We start from the raw sequence: 12,613 nt of genomic DNA on the forward strand, positions 1-12,613 counted from the left end.
GACTGCAACATAAAGGGAGGAGAAGCATTCCTTCACCTAGTTTCATTTGGCCACATACCACTTGCCCCTTGGTTACCTGAGACTGCCTTTGTAGTGATGCCCAGCTGGGGATATGCAGTGCCAGCTGGGCAGATTACTAGGTTTGGCAGAGACTGGAGACTGCAGTGGGCATTGAGATGAGAAAGTGGCAGCAGCCAATAGCCAGAGGCCACAGAGTTTTATTTTAAGCATACAGGAGGCCGGGCGTGGTGGTTCATGCCTGTAATCCTAGCACTCTGGGAGGCCGAGGCGGGAGGATTGCTTGAGGTCAGGAGTTCGAGACCAGCCTGAGCAAGAGCGAGACCCAGTCTCTACTAAAAATAGAAAGAAATTATATGGACAGCTGAAAATATATATATAGGAAAATTAGCGGGGCATGGTGACTCATGCCTGTAGTCCCAGCTACACAGGAGCCTGAGGCAGGAGGATTGCTTGAGTCCAGGAGTTTGAGGTTGCTGTGAGCTAGGCTGACGCCACAGCACGTTAGCCCAGGCAACAGAGTGACACTCTGTCTCAAAAAAATAAATAAATAAATAATAAATAAATAAATAAGCATACAGGAAACATTTTCTGGAGACTCAGAAGAGTGTGGGGAAGGGGAGAGTCTTCCAAAAGGGCGGGTGAGCAGGGGTTTTGTGTGAGAGCAGGAGTCATGGCATTTTATTTAACATAGTCATGCAACCCTACATGTATCTACAAAAGAGATGATGGCCCAGAAAATGTAACAAGAGATTTTATTGAAGCTTAAAATGTAATCTCCTCCCCCACCCATTCTCAGCTCTTTTTAAATAGATGCATCATAAGCCAAGTTCCTTGGGTGAATATTCTTCACAAAGGTTTAGAATTGACTTTAAAGCGAAGAGACAGGGTCTTTTTACATTTAGAGAGAACACCATGAGGTGTATTTCTCCCTAACTTCTCCTCATGTTCTCGGTATTTCTTCAAGGGATATAAGAAGTGAAGGATATTGCCTTACACTTTTTTGAACCACCACCATTATTTAACACGTGTGTGCTTCTTATCAAACACCTGTCTACTGTTTGATTTGGTCACAACCAGCCACAATTTCATGTCATTGTTTCCAAATATGTTTTAATATCTGCCATGCCCTGGGAATACAAAAACAGCTAAGATATGCCTCTTACCTTCAATGCTCAAATCAAAGACTATTGTTCTTATTGTCCAATGAGAAGAGGATTATTGCTCTTAAATTAATATTTTCTGCTTTATCCCCATGCCAATACAGAAAGCAGTCTACAGGCACACTGTTGTTATTCAAAACAAAAGTACAATTTAATAATGTTTGAGTGGTTGTGTTGCAGCAAAAGGCTTTTCCTTAATTGTTTCTCAGTATAACCCCAGGGGGTCAAGCTTCCATGTTCCCATGAGGAAGTAAGTGTGAATAGAGAACAAGAGTTCGGCCAAGGACTCTTGGGAACTGCCACCATTGGTGTTCTCCAACGCTCCCCTTTCCCTGTCACTTACGGACTAAATCTCACTTCCTAGAATTTAATGTGGTTTGCTTTTGCTAATAGCTGCAGATATTTCCAGAGACATTTCTATCCACAGGACTGAAGACTGAATATCATGGCAGTGTCCCATGACATTCAGGTTTACTTCTTGCTACTTAATTCCAGTGCAGTCATTATTATGATTTATTACTAAGGATATACATTGAACCACATGCTGAGAGCCAATGTTGAAACCTTCTATCATGATATAGTATTCCTTTCTGCCTAAAAAGAAATACCTCCTTCCATCCCAGATAATGTTTTTATTTCTTTGACCTAGGAAGCATCACCGTCTTTACCTTGTGGGGAGACAATACTTCTTTTCTTTACCCAGTTGGCTTACCTGAGATGTAGAAGTCCACTTGTTAAAATATCAGTGTGCTGTCAGTCTCTTCTGTGGAGCAAAAGCAGTTTCATCTGAAGCCTGGGGGAGAAGGGAGAAAGGAGAAGGGATGGAGCCTCTGTTTTGGCTGTTTTAGAGTTATAGATAGAAAGTGGCAGCTGGCCTGCACACAGTGCCCTGTACGTGGTAGCAAAGTTTGTGTCAGGGAAAGAGCGGAAATCTACTCTTCGTTAACTGTGGCCATGACCAACCTATTGCCAATTATACTTATTTCAGAAATTTTCCCTTTCTTCTCAGGCCTTCAGGAATAACTGGGTTCAAAGAATTTTACTATGTGGGATATTACTTTGAAAAGATCATTGAGAATGAATGCTTGTTTGCTTGTTTAAGGGATAAACTAGTGCCACCTGTTAGTCTGAGGGAGAAACTCCCAAAGATGTTGTTTGCCCATTTTCCTAAGGAAGTTTTCAGAAATGTTTTGTAGTGCTTAGCAGGGAGCCTGCCCCACAGTAGGCAAATGTTTGGATGACAAAATAAATGAATCACAGCTCTGATGAAATTATAGCAACGTTATGTTAAGGACACACAAATATAATTATGTGAAGTATTTGCAGACACATACAACTTCCTGAATGTAGAGCTTTATAAATAGAAATCCTCTAATGTCACAAACCTACTAATGTATATAGTAAGCAGTGCCTTTTTGAAGATTTATGTCCAAGTTCAACCCAAAAGGTAATCTTGGACCATATTTATTTACTGGACTGTCTTTATAATACAATTGCAATGCTTAAATTTTGTTTTAAAGCATGATTTAAACCCCAACAGATAGAGTTTCTTTGGTGAAATACAAAGGCAATTCTACTTCTGAAATAATGTCTCATGTATTACGTTCAGTGGAGGCTCAGCAAAAGTAGATTTCCTTTACCTTAAGCTTTAAACTTAGAGATGATGTTTTATGATGTTAATGTACTATATACTGCTATGTCGATTGGCCTTCTTTGTGATATCATCAGAAGCTAAGTGTATTTTACAGCTGAGATACCAACCTTTGATATAATTAAAACACTCACGACATTGCCTTTATTGGTGGAGAATATTTTTTTATGGAGGAAATCCTAATATGATGATTCATATATTTTAAAAAGGAATATATTTTCTGATGCTCTGAGTCATGTCCTATTTAAGAGATCCACTTTTGAGCTAATAATGAAGCACCGATGAATATGAAATTTAAAAAAATAAAGATAATTGGTACCAGGACTTTATTAGGCATTTCACTGAATACAAAGAAACTGTTTTTACATTAAGAACACAGTCTTATCAAAAAAATTCACATTTGCTATACAGACTGTAGGCCTGGATTTTCGTTACACCACATTTATTAAAGTATCAAAGACCAGATCCTAAAAAGAAAAGGCACAGATCTGTCTCCCTCTGGTGAATTTCTGATGTCTAATGAAGGAAATGTCACCAGCTCTGCAAATTCCCATCCTTTGGAAATGAAGCAAATTAACACAAATCTGTGCAAGCAGGAGTTATGAGACAGAAATGTTATATTAAGGGACTTGGGTTTTCTATACCATTTATAGGAATTTCAAGACAGAAGGTAGCTACAAAAATGTTTCAAAATCACATCCACATTCAGATTCTGTCAAGAATTCACTGTTGAAAACAATAATATTTGAAAACTTGATTTTAGGAATTCCAACATAGTTCCATTCTCTGCAAACTGTTCTAGAAATTAGCCGTCCATCTCACTGTTCTTATTCTGGACTTCTTGGGCTTTTAATTCCTAAAAAAAGTGCTGGTCATTATAATTTGCTTTGTCAAATCTCTGCCACATGCTAGGTGTTAGGGTCATATTCTATTCCCCACCTGTGGCCCAACTCCCACCTCAATGTTCTGGAGAGAAATTGACAGGGCTGTGTCTATACCTCAGACTCTTCTTCTCTATTCTTCCAGGAGTGAAGAGAGTTCCTCCCCATGTCAAATTTTCTACCATTCCATAGATGACCAGTTTTAACCTGGTAAAAATAATTTGTTGTAAGGTGTTAATGGGGGGAATAATGGATTAGTTTATTACCTCTCTGAAAAAAAATAAATTGAATTTTAAAACAGATCCTGGTACTAAGCTAAAAGGTGCTACCGCTTTCCAGGAGCATTTTAAATATGTGGGTGTGTTTTAGGTTGTTCCAATTACTAAGGAATGATACTTGAGGGATTAATGGGGAGACTCTGGGCCTTACAACAGGCAAGTGAAGGTGAATTTTGAATGTGATGACACTAATATTATGAAGATATTTGCTTGATTATTCCATCTGTATTTGAGTTGGTCCTTCATTAACCATTTGAGGGACCTGGCATGGACCAATATTTTCCTTCATGAATGATAATATTTTCATGAGGTGTCTTAATATGGGGATATTGAGGGAAATAGATCTCACCCTTTATAGGTAGCCCAGCTGAAAAAGATAGAAAGGTATTTGTGCATAAGGTTGCTAGATTTAGGGAAAAAATATTAATACAAGACAAATGTAGTTAAATTTGAATTTCAGAGCAACAACTTTTTTTTTAGTATGTCTGATAAAATATATGGGAAATATATTTAAAAATTCATTGTTTATCTGAAATTTGAATTTCACTGGGTATCCTATAGTTTATCCAGCAGCCTTAAATATTGAAAAGGAATAATTGAGGATGGAGAAGAAAAGGAAATGAGAAGATTAATAATATTCTATACTCAGATGTCAAGCCCAAAGGAGGTTACAGAGTTTTTGCTTCTAGCATGACCACATGTGTAGATCCTCAAATTAGTCATGAGTTTTCTATTGCTAGACTACATGTAGGGCAGATAGGAAAAGTGTAAGAGTGTTACATGCTTATTCTTTGAGAAGGGAACCATGTTGGAACCATCTAATGTTGATGGGTTTTTAATGGCTCTTATAGCGCCAAGTATTCGTCTTGCTTGAGAAGATCTAATTTTTAAAAAGCAATGGTTTGGAGAAACCATTTTTCATGGAAAACATGTCATTAAAGCAAAATGGGTTCCATGTGGGGAAGAACAACTTTAGAGATGCACTGGTTCTGTTGCTGATAGAAGCGAATGTGAAACTTTATTTATATGATGATGAAGTTAAAAAATTAGTTGACGTTTGATCATTTAGAAAAGCATGGGGTGCTCCACAAGCTGGACAATTTGCTTGTGGGAACTCATATAAGTTTTAAAGCACATTCCTCATAAAATTAAAAAAGCCATTTTTAATGAAAACATAATTTGTTTAAATTTTAAATCTGAATTGCAAAAATAATAGCAAAAAATGGCAATAAATTAAGGCTGGTCATAATGTGCCCCCTTTTTTTTTAGGATAAGTTTGATTTTTTTCGTAAGATACAATATACTTACACACACATACCACATAAAATCACACATTTTGACTCATACAAATATACATTTAGAACTATCTACAAAATAGTACCACAAGTGAAATAAAAATTACACAATTTTAAACAGATTCAATCAACATGTTTTACAAATTCTACAGAACATTTTATTGTTGTCATTGGGAAAACAATTTAGAGCATTAAAACTGTATGTAACACAGGAGCCACCAATAAGTTATGGCAAATATAGCATTTACACCACGATGTCACTGAAATCTAGTTGAAAAGACTGAAGTGCTGAAAATAAAATGCTTTTAAAAACCTTGTTTAGCATATCCTGAGGGACACTGTGCATTATTTTCTATTAGCAATTCAAAATGTGAGCATTCTTCCTATGGAGCTTCTGTTTGTTTGAGTGACCAAAGGTTAGAAGATTGTGTCATTGGATCTGTAAAACCATAGAACTGAAAAGCTCGTGGAAACGTCCATTTCCTGAGCCTTCCAACTTTCTAGTCTGGAATTCTTACATGGAAGAACCTGAACAGATAGCTCTGGCTAAAAGCATGTGAGAACCTGAAAGAATTTAAAACAACTTTAAGTGAAGATGTGTGTGTGTTTGTAATTTCTATTCAAGTCTATCTTAGATTCTCTAGCTTGAAGTATAATTGACAATGTAGTTAAACTATTACTGCCAGGCATTTCTTGTTTCTGATGGTCTTATTTTTCATCAGTTTTCTAATAGTTTTTCTCCTCTTAAATGTTAAAATATTTGAATCATGTTTATGCCTACTAGCATAGGCGATATTGATTTTAAGAGTTAAAATGGCAATAGATTCAGATTGATTAGAGTAGTTTCAACTTCAATAATGTATGTGTATGAAATGTGCATATGGTGTGTGTCTATACTGTGTGTGTGTGTATACACACAGGTGCTTACATGCCAAACACTTTATGCTCTAATACATTCATTAGAGGTGGCACTCCATGAAAAGTGAGTTTTCCCAGTATGGCTGAAAGTGAATATTGAGGTCATCAAATAGAATATCCTAAGGCTTTTAAAAACTGCCTCCTCATCTCTACATTCACACGATTTGTGTAGTAATAAGGGAGACATAAATGATAATGATGGGAGAAGGATTCACCATAGGGGTCCTTCAAATTACAGACAGGAAAGTAAACTTAAAAAATGATGCTCTTTGCATATTTTCCCACCCATTACGTTGATTTCCTGCTGTAGACTGCGTAAAGGTTGGATTTTATTTCTGTTTTTTTTTTTTTTTTTGCCTTGCAGGACTTGTAAAATAAAGCCTTAAGAAACAAGCAAAACAAAAAGTGCATCAAGATGTACCTACTGTCATCTTGGGGCCTATTTGTAGCCCTTGTGCTTCAGCTCTCTGAAAAGACAATGCCCAGCTAAGACAAAGGAGCATGGGCTGAGGGTAAGCATCAATTGCCTATCACCATTTCTCACTTCTTGAAGGCCCACAGCCTGCTCCCTAAGTGTGCTCCAGGCAGCCAAAGTACCTTCTCTCCATTCCCCTTTCCAAGGAATCCCTCCTGGTGAATTCTCCCTCTAGCTGGAGGATCCATGGCTCACTTCTACCCCTTCCCTCCTTTAGAAATTAAGGTAAGTCCATATACTCTCAGTGCCTGTTACATAGGCACTGTATGTCCTCATGGAAACCATAGCATTGAGAGGAAAGTATCTTTTGTCTAGCAAGGTTTCTGGGTACACATCATTAATAACAATAAAAAAACTTTCCCCAGTTAAGAAACTGCACAATCAGTCCAAAGCATCATCCTGTTTGTTTTTTCCAGCACTCAAATGACAAATAGGACAAAGTTAATTCTAAGCAAACATTATAAGAAAGCATCTAAGTTCAAGAAAATACAACATAGTTACCTCTATATTTTATTTATTTTTTCTTTAATATATTGAAAAATCTGTTTTCTGTCATATTTATGTAAGCTAAATCCTTGTGTCATTGCAGCTGTGTTTGGCTAAAGATCCTCCTGAAGGAAGAAAAGTGGATAGCTAGAGGGAGAGTCTGCCCTAAAAGCAAATCTACAGGACATAAATTTCAATAATCCGTAAGCTTTAAAAATGATTCATATTCAGTTGCACATAAAGAGCCAATAGATAGACAATAAAACTGCAACAAGAGAGAAAGTGAAATAAGAAAAGAACTATATTTTGTAAATAATTTTCATGTACATTATTAAGGTTTTCGGTCTGAAAATTTAATTATTTAATATTATCAATATACTGTGTCCATATTTGTGTGTGTTTGTGCATATTTGTGTCTGTCTGCACAGAAGTGGGTATATGTTGGTATATTGTGGATGGCAAGATGTATACACACAACTGTAATGTTTAAACGTATCTGTTGTGTGTATATGCATGGTATTTAGTCTACCACAGGTACCTACACATACCTCATAGACATTCTGTTCAGTATAAACAATTTCTATTCTCTCCCTGCAGTTGCTAATAAGTACTATTTTCTGATAATGAGTATTTATAATCTTGAGGTCAACTCCCTTATCTAGGTTTAAGAGATTAAGCCATATGTGCTATATTTAAATTAATTAAAAGATGAGGGCATGCTTTTATTTCTTTATAACTCTACTTGGCATGGACTCTATTGTCCCAGGAAACTATTGAAGTGTGATTATTTCTAAATATGAAAATAAATCATTCATAATTGGAAGAATTTAGGCAAATTTTATGCTTTTTATAATAAATGCCTCACAATATTCCTGTGAGGCATATAGGTAATCGTTATTGTGCTCTTTTTAAGATTTTTTTAGAGTTGTCAAATATCACAAAGACACCAAAGAGGAAGCGGCACTCAAAGCTGTGTTATCATTGTTCTTCCATGCAGACCTGAACTATCAAATGTTAGGCCACAGAAACTTTGTGTGAAACTTTTGTCTCTGCCTTAATCTCATCCCTGAGGTAGGATGAAATCCAGAAGTGGCGAGTCAGTTCCAGTTTTAAACAAATCTGCCTAGACCACACATATTTCAAGAATTTCCTAAAGGCATTTCACGGATCCTTAAAATTCATGGACATAGTTTCAAAAACGTTGCTCTAACTCCTTCTGCCACCCGTCCTCTTTCCTCCTTTCAAGTTGAAGACTTGAACTGAAGCTTCTTGAGAAATGTTCCTCAAAATCTGGGATTTAGAATTACATATTTGGAAATCCGAATTTGGTAAGAAAGCTTACACAGTCTTCCATTTGTTTCTTTTTTTCCTTCCTTTTTTTTTTTAATCAAGAGAATTGTTAAGAGGGCTTTTGTAAGAGTTCTTTTCGAGGTTCCTGATTTTAAAACACTTGTTACACCTTGTCATTTACTGGGCATTTGCAGGCAATATTATTTAAGAGATCACTGAATTATAATGCCATCCATCTCCCTCATCTCTAAATATTTTTCACTATGAAGTTGGCACTCATAGTTCTTTCAAAAAAGTGTTTACTCTATATTTATAGCTGCCTTAAATAGAAATACTATGATATACTATTATTTTCATATAACACAAAAATCACCAATTATGGCCTCCAATATTACTGATGCAGGAAAACTGATTTGATGCCGATTTTCTATGAACAAAAGTTAAGCTGTGATTGCCCAGTTGCAGATGACTACAGAATATTATACCAAGTCCCACAAAACAAACAAATTTCAGTACAACAATTTAATACACGTAATGCCAGGCATTCAATTGTTTTGAGTCCCATACAGCATCTGATTAAAGAGAGCAAAAAGAGCGAGCGAAAGAGGGAGTGGAAAGGTTAGAGGATACAGACAGCGCAGGAGCCCTAGGTTGAAATTAGAGAATACAATCAAGTAAACACTCATACGTTACAAAGACTAATTTTGAAAAACAAAATTCACTTATCTTTTTTATCCCTAACACTAGAAGTAGATTTTGCTCATCAAATGGGAAATGAAATATTTATAGTAATATAGACTATGATTATAATCGCTGAAGAAATGGTTTCCCCCTTTTCCCACCCACTATCAGCCCTAATCCCTTCCAAGACTCAGTGGAATAGGAAGATCAGAGCGTTTACAGATAATATGCCTAAAATGATGCGCCTTCTCTATCCTATTCATGGACACTCCAAATGGTGCTATCAAGTGTTGGCTTCTCCTTCATCAAAGACATAGTTGAGCTTTATGACAGTGCTGATAAAATCACCAAGTTCTACAAAATCGGCAGTGACAATATTGATGCCACTTTCTCCTGGCTTCTGCGTGCGGACCCACTGCATCATGGCAGGAAGAGCTCTGAGAAAGGAAAGAAAAAGAGAAGTCACAGAAGGTAAGGCATTATTTTTCAAGTTTTACAGTTCTCAGGCTTCCCTTTCATTTTCTAACTAACGAAAATAAATGTCCCAAGTATAGGTACAGATGGAGAATAAAGGCCCAGCGGACAATGGTGAATTCTTAACCTTTGAAGAAACTCTGCAGGAGAACTATTCACTATATTGGTCCTATTGGACTCTTCATCCTGGGGATCTCATATACTGTGATAGTTTATAATGAAGCTTCTCCATTAAGAAAACAACATTCTTACATTTGTATTCTGATTTGGCATAGTGTGATCGCAAATCTTGCAATGCTATGGGTGGTGAGGTCAGAGATGAACACATGCACTTAACATTTATTATGAGCCCACTATTTTCAGGAAATATGCTAAGATATTGTAAATAGACACAATAGCAAAAGTCCCTGCCTTCAAAAAGGTCATGGTGTGGTGGTGAGCAGGTGGACAAGGAGGAAAATTGTAGCATAGTGTAGCATAGGAATGATCAGGGCTCATTCCTTCAAACACATTTACTTGAGCACCTGTCAAATTCCAGTCACCATTGTAGGCACCTGGAAAATTCAAGCGAACAAAACAGATAAAAATATCTGCCCTTGTGGAACTCACATTCTCATAAGAAGAAACAGGCAAAAAATAACAATCATAAATATTAATAAATTATATAGTTTGATAGGAGGGAATAAGTGCTATAAAATGAGCAAAGAAAGGAGGAGTAGGCATATGCAGATGAGGAGGAGAGGTGTGGATTGAAATTTAAGATATGGTGGTTTAAAAGTCTTCGTTGATAAGGGGGCATTTGTGCAAAGGTTTGAAGGAGTTGGTCACATAGATGTCTAGTGAAAGCATTCTGGCTACTGCCATGGGCCTACAGTAGCAGTATGCCTAAGCTTGGAAGAAGGATGGAGAGAGTAATAAAAGATGAAGTCAAAGAGATGATGAGAAAATGGGAACAGGGCCTTTGTAAGGGCTTTGAGGTTACTCTGAGTGAAATAGCGAGGATCTTGAGCAGAGGATGGGTGTACTCTGAATTTCACTGTAAGAGATCATTCATTACCAGGAGAACATAGAGGAGAGTCACCTAGCTTAGCCTGGGAAGTCAAGTAAAGCCTTTCAGAAGAATTTTTGAGCTAAATATTGAGGGATTAGGAAGATTTAGATGGGTAAAGATAGGAAAGGGGGATGAAGGATGATGCAGTGAATTTTCAGGCAGAGGAAAAACCATTTCTTCATTCGTTGACAGAAGTATCGTGCGTGCATGCTTAGGAGAGGGGATACAGGCAGATGCATACAGGTGATGGTGATAATGATGTGTGATATGACAGCCCATCGGAGTGAAACCTACTGCAACTTGAGTGAGATAGGAAGGAAGGTTTCCACGATAAAGGCATAAATGAATTGAGGCCAGAGAGATGATAGTGTATTAACAAAGGAAGTGTGAAGGAAACACTCCTGGACGTTAAATTCCTGGAAGATAAGAAGACAGGAGGAAAGAGGGAAGCAGAAAGGGGGAAAGAGAATGATGAGTTCAAAGACCTTAAAGAAGTTGTACAAAAAGATTTAAGGAAGTCTTGAAAGATGTTGGAGAGAGAAAGAACCAGACAGTAGAGGGCCTTGAGAGATGTATAACAAGTGAAAGCTGTTAATCAGGGAATGCTATGATTAGATTTGAAATTTAGAGAGATTAGTTTGCCTTTGGTGCAGATAAATGAAAAGGAGAGAACACGACTAGGAAATAGGGTCTGTTGAAGTAATCCAGACCAGAGACAGTGGCAGCCTGAATTGCAGTAGCAGCAGTGGATGTACCTGCAAGGGTCTGAGGAGACAGGAGGACATTGGATGTGGAATTGAGTGTTCACGGAGAGGGAAAGAGGCCGTGAATTATACCTAGATTTCGAGCAGTGTTCAGGTCGGTGGACGTCATTCACTAATCTTGGACAAATAGGAGCAAAAGCTTTCCAGCAGAGGTGATAAGTTCAGTCTTAAACATGTTGATTTTGAGGTGACTTTGGGACACATGAAATGAGATCTTAAGTGGCAGTTATGTACAGGTCTGGCATTCAGGACAGAGAGCCAGTCGGAAGCCATCACATATAGTGAACAGTCGAAGCTGGGAGAGTGGACAAGAAGATTTTGTGGAGGGAGAAGAGCAGAGAAAATTTGAAGATCAGCAGCCTTTAAGGGAAGGGCAGGAAAGTGGATTCAGTAAAAGACAAAGAGAAGTAAGTACAGAAATAGGAGGAAAATCAGCGGCATATACAGGGTGTCCCAAAGTCACCATACACATGGAAAATGGGAACTTGTTGCCAAATGTATCTTTATTTACAAAATATTCATTACAAAATTTCACAAAATTTTTCCTTTGTATGGAGACTTTGGAGACACTCTGTGGTGTCATGAAAATCAAGGAAAGAAGGAAGTCATGTTCCTTCTGTAAACTGAAAATAGTTGAATGAGCTTGAAGCAGGAAGTACAATACATGTGCATTTCACCATACCTCAGAGAACACATCGTCTAAAGAAACCCAACCCATCCAGCCAAAAATGGGTCAATTGCCTTGGACTACACTAATCCCATGGGTAATACCTTAAAAATCCTGATCCATACTTTCCAGTATATGCATATGCATTTTTAGTTTATACATCGTCCTGATAGAGGATCATCCAGTCACTTCTAAAAGAGAATAACATGGATCTAAAAGGCCCAATTTCTTCAGAAAATAGACTAGCATATGGGGAAATTTACTCTCCACAGCAATAGTTTCAGAAGAAAATTCTATCTTAAATCGAAAAACCTGGATCCCTGAAGCACAGACACAAGTGTATTCAAGTTTGTTAGAAAGACAGATGCTGTGGTTATGCGTGTGCAGCCACTCAAGGTTGAAGTCTGTTACTTTCTCGTCTGGCCTTGCTGGTGCAGATGAAGTAGCTCTGCTGTGAATGCAGCATCACCTGAGCATTTTAGAGAAGGTGGTGGAAAGAGGACCACAACTAGTGCATTTCC

The 12,613-nt window shown here is 37.5% G+C and overlaps 1 long non-coding RNA gene across 1 annotated transcript in view; it reads left to right on the plus strand.

Moving 5' to 3' along the window:
• The window catches only part of LOC123648660, a 64,752-nt gene that overhangs the window by 46,738 nt on the left and 5,401 nt on the right, over window positions 1-12,613 (plus strand). The window contains exons 2-4 of the long non-coding RNA XR_006738695.1: window positions 6,569-6,716; window positions 8,412-8,493; window positions 9,425-9,607. This is a non-coding gene — a long non-coding RNA (uncharacterized LOC123648660). The remainder of the gene's footprint in view (window positions 1-6,568; window positions 6,717-8,411; window positions 8,494-9,424; window positions 9,608-12,613) is intronic.

This window comes from Lemur catta, chromosome 12 (assembly GCF_020740605.2).
Source record: "Lemur catta isolate mLemCat1 chromosome 12, mLemCat1.pri, whole genome shotgun sequence".
Taxonomy (NCBI): Eukaryota; Metazoa; Chordata; class Mammalia; order Primates; family Lemuridae; genus Lemur; species Lemur catta.